Source organism: Pygocentrus nattereri, chromosome 11 (genome assembly GCF_015220715.1).
Source record: "Pygocentrus nattereri isolate fPygNat1 chromosome 11, fPygNat1.pri, whole genome shotgun sequence".
NCBI lineage: Eukaryota > Metazoa > Chordata > Actinopteri > Characiformes > Serrasalmidae > Pygocentrus > Pygocentrus nattereri.
Window position 1 is genome coordinate 39,119,839 of NC_051221.1, and position 5,238 is coordinate 39,125,076.

The following is a 5,238-nucleotide window of genomic DNA, read 5'->3' on the forward strand; positions in this document are numbered from 1 at the left end:
ATTCTAGATGTTGAGTAACTTCCTCCAACTTAGTTCAGAGAAACAGAAGTTCAGTTTAGTTTAGAAACAAGCTGTTGAAGTATATTATAAATGTCCACAGCTTTCTAGCTTTTACAACGAACTATAGCATTAAACTCCATAGTGTATCTCTTTATCTGTGGAAGTTCATTTAACAGCAGTAAATCAAGGCACAGTGTATGTTTTAGGATGTTTTGCTTGCATTGCAGGAGGTGAGATTTCTTGGCATTTAAAACTCTGTGGTTCACTGTCACATCTGAACTGATAAAGCACCTGTGACCAGTGGAACAGAGTCCACCCATCCATCCATCCATTTTCTGGGGGGAGGGGGGGGGTGGCTGGAGCCTATCCCAGCGGTCATCGGGCGGAAGGCAGGATACACCCTGGACAGGTCGCCAGTCCAGCACGAGTCCAGTTGTGGCTAAATACCTTTAGATGGCTGCATGATCCTGCCTCACAGCCTCTACATGAGCACCTGTTATGATCTGTCAGGCCTGCTTCATAAGATGTAGTAAGATGCAGACTCTTAATAGTATTCTGAAATTTCCTAGAAAGCCTTTTGGGCCTTCTAGGGCTTGTTTCCTGGCCAGGGATTAGGCCCAGTCACGGACTATCCTTTCCTTTCAGAAGAAAGTCTCCATTCATAACAGTGCAGTCTAGGATTGCTGTCTGGGAACCTGGGCCATAGAGTTGTTTCAAACTGTGATGTTGTGGATGATGTGGTCCCACCGCTGTCTTGTGTACACTCAGGTTTGGAGGAAGTATCACTGATGTCTCAGTTTTCCCTCATGCCCGTTACCTTCTACTTCTACTCTTTTAATTACAGTGTTATAGCTGGGAAGGTGACATCCCTGCACTATGTTCACCACATACACAAGCACTATGTGCTCCAAACACAACTAACAAACAACTATTTTCTTCTTGTCAAGTTGTACATCAGCTCCTGTAGCTGAGCTGTGCACCTCGATGCTCCAACTTGCTATAATCTCACCTGGTTATTCTAAAGATTTTTTTAGAAATTAGTCTACAAACCTGCTCATCTGTTTTTAATTCTCTAAACGAAATTCAGTCAATAAATCCTCCACAGAGAACACACTTCATTTTAAAGCACACTCACTGTTTATTTGCTGAATTTAAATTTGAATTTTAAAAAAAAATAATAATAATAAAATGTGGCTTGTGCAAAAGGCAGTGATGATGGAGTTATTTAATACCTTGGTGTCACTGCTAGACTGAGAATAGTTCACAAACCAAAAATATCCAGCCAACAGCGTCCTGTGACCACTGATGAAGGACTAGAAGGGGACCAACACAAACTGTGCAGCAGCAGATGAGCTACTGTCCCTGACTTTACATCTAGAAGTTTAACCAACAAAGTAGGAGAGTCTAATATAGTGAAGTGAGTGGACACAGTGTTTACAGTCCTGTGGTGGTCCTGACCACTGAAGAACAGGGTAAAAGGGTAAATAAAGTATCAGAGAAACAGATCAATTACAGTCCGTTATTGTAGAACTACAAACCGCACCTAATGGTAAGTGGAGCTGAAAAAAATGGACAAAGAGTGTAGAAACAAGGATTTGGTTCTAATGTTATAGCTGATCAGTGTATATAGACACATTATGTTATAGTGGTGTTATTAATTCTTGTACCATTTAGGTGCTGTTAATCGCTAATGTTGCCAATTTTGAGTGAAGTGCAGAACACAACATGTAGTTTTATGACTGTAATGGTTTGTAAGGTTATTCTCTGGTCCAACAGAAAAAAGAAGAAAAAAAAGCACAGTTTGGCGAATTTCCGAATACCTGAACCCGTGGCCAGGTTTAGTAGGCGACTCAAAGAAAGGCACTTTTAAAAAATGTGCACTGTAAATTATTGCCATGGTATTACACTATGTAACACTAATTTTTCATAGTAAAATACTGAATTCATTATTTTACTGCCATATCAACTTAAAATATTTTCTGCAAGATCAGAGCAAATTACTGTGAGGTTGATATTGAGCTGTACTGCACAGCATTTTGGGATATGATAGTTAAAAAGGAGTTAACCATTTAAAATCCTCTACATGTACAAGAGTTTTCAGTATAAGCATTCAGGTTTTGTGTGTGTGTGTTGATGAAAATGTTTTGTTTATTAATATTGCCAGATTTACGCTTTTGGCAAAGATAAAGTTCATTGTTAACAATAGATAATATTTACGATATTCATGCATAGTGCAAAAATGGTGACTGTATATTGTCACTGTCCAGAGAAAACCACGTATCTCCATGTTTGTTGATTTTTAGTTTTCTATATCATTTCAACGCACCAGCTGCCTTTTACATTACGTACAAATCACACGATGCATGGACCAATAGAAAAGCTCTAAAATCACTTGGAATAAAACCTCTTTACATTGACTTACATTGAAAGGTAAGAGAGTTTTTGCCCTCTCCTGTAAACTTACTATTTTGGAGATACTTGTTTTTCTTTGGACAGTGTGAGTGTGTGAGTGACTGTGTGTGTCTGTCTTTCTGCCCTGCGATGGACTGGCGATCTGTCCAGGGTGTGTCCTGCCTTCTGCCCGATGACTCCTGGGATAGGCTCCAGCACCCCCCACGACCCTGAGGGAGAAGCGGCTTAGAAAATGTGTGTGTTCATACGTTCATTGACATAGCTTTTTAAAAATAACGTATTTATAAGTCTGGTAAAATTAAAAGTAATTTGTTTTGTATGTAAAATTGCAGTACATTACTGGCTACTAAGCTGCATATCCTCAGTTGTTACAGGAAAAGACAATATTGCAGCGTCCCTCTACTGGGCAGTGTGGGAGCCATGGCCAAGCACAGAGGCTCTCTGGAGGTACTATACTTGCAGTAGGAGTGACTTTATTGTGAAGAAGTTCTTGCTGTTAGCTTAGTGATGTGCATGTTTGTGCTGTTCTGTGCTGGGGGGTAGTTGGTGCTGTGTTAGTGCCCATCAGGTGAAAGTGTGTGACTAGCAGTGAGGTGCCCTCTACCTCTGCGCTGAGTGGTGGTTCTCTCTTCCTACCTGTAAATAAAAGAGCACTAAAGCCAATGTTTCTTCCTTTCTGACATCAATCGCATTTCAATTTCAGCTTATTGTGTGCACAACCCCAATTCCACTGAAGTTGGGACGTTGTGTACAACATACATAAAAACAGAATACAATTTGCAAATCCTTTTCAACCTCTATTCAATTGAATACACTACAAGATATTTAATGTTCAAACGGATAAACTTTATTGTTTTTTGCAAATATTCACTCTTTTTGAATTTGATGCCTGCAACACGTTCCAAAGAAGTTGGGACAGGGGTGTGTTTACCACTGTGTTACATCACCTTTCCTTTTAACACTCAATAAGCGTTTGGGAACTGAGGACACTGATTGTTGAAGCTTTGTAGGTGGAATTCTTTCCCATTCTTGCTTGATGTACAGCTTCAGTTGCTCAGCAGTCCGGGGTCTCCGTTGTCGTATTTTGCGCTTCATAATGCGCCACACATTTTCAATGGGAGACGGGTCTGGACTGCAGGCAGGCCAGTCTAGTACCCGCACTCTTTTACTACGAAGCCACGCTGTTGTAACGCATGCAGAATGTGGCTTGGCATCGTCTTGCTGAAATAAGCAGGACGTCCCTGAAAAAGACGCTGCTTGGATGGCAACAGATGTTGCTCCAAAACCTGTATGTACCTTTCAGTATTAATGGGGCCTTCACAGATGTGCCAGTTACCCCTGCCATGGGCACTAACACACCCCCACACCATCAGAGATGCTGGCTTTTGAACTTTGTGCTGATAACAATCCAGACAGTCCTTTTCCTCTTTGGCCCGGAGGACACGACGTCCATGATTTCCAAAAACAGTGTGAAATGTGGACTCGTCAGACCACAGGACACTTTTCCACTTTGCGTCAGTCCATCTCAGATGAGCTTGGGCCCAGAGAAGCCGGCGGCGTTTCTGGGTGGTGTTGATATTTGGCTTTCGCTTTACTGGCAGAGTTTTATCTTATGCTTGTAGATGGAGCGACGAACTGAGTTCACTGACAGTGGTTTTCTGAAGCGTTCCTGAGCCCATGTGGGAATATCCATTACAGAATGATGTGGGTTTTTAATGCAGTTCCTCCTGAGGGATCGAAGGTCACGGGCATTCAGTGTTGGTTTTCTGCCTTGCTGCTTACTTGCAGAGATTTCTCCAGATTCTCTGAATCTTTTGATGATATTGTGGACTGTAGATGATGAAATCCCTAAATTCCTTGCAATCGGACGTTGAGAAACGTTGTTCTTAAACTGTTTGACTATTTGCTCACGCAGTTGTTCATGAAGTGGTGAACCTCGCCTCATCCTTGCTCGTGAATGACTGAGCCTTTCAGGGATGCTCCCTTTATACCCAGTCATGACACTCACCTGTTTCCAATTAACCTGTTCACCTGTGGAATGTTCCAAACAGGTGTTTTTTTTTTAGCATTCCTCAACTTTCCCAATCTTTTGTTGCCCCTGTCCCAACTTCTTAGGAACGTGTTGCAGGCATCAAATTCAAAATGAGTGAATATTTGCAAAAAACTAAAGTTTATGTGTTTGAACATTAAATATCTCGTCTTTGTAGTGTATTCAATTGAATATAGGTTGAAAAGGATTTGCAAATCATCGTATTCTGTTTTTATTGATGTTTTACACAACGTCCCAACTTCATTGGAATTGGGGTTGTAGGTGTAGAGAAGAATAAAGCCACTTTACAGTGATCTTAGTACAGAACCAGAGTACAGCTGCTATTTGACTGTTATTTACTGTTTATATGGCTCAGCAAATTACTTTGAAAGTGATTTGCAATTGGTAGCCAGGAATTTACTGTCATCTTACAGTTAATTTCAGTGTGCTGCGCTCCAGCCCATTAAAAGATACCTAGGCTATTATAGCGCTCCACTGATCACAAGGGTGCCTAGAACCAATGTTAGTTACACCTGTTCAGCAGTCAGCAGTGAGACTAACCGCTGCTGCCCTCAGAATCATCCAGCACATGCAGATACAACAGAGCATGTCCAGGTAATACAAGCTGCTTTACCTCCGCCCAGAGTTCCTCAGTATCTCTGTGGTAATTGAGTCTTGACTGGTAACATCTCATTTCTCGGAACTCGTGCTTTCAGGTTAGACCCCCACTGACACGCCCACTCAGTGCTGCTGTTTCCAGACAGATGCTGCACCACAAGGTCAATGCTGGGGATTAA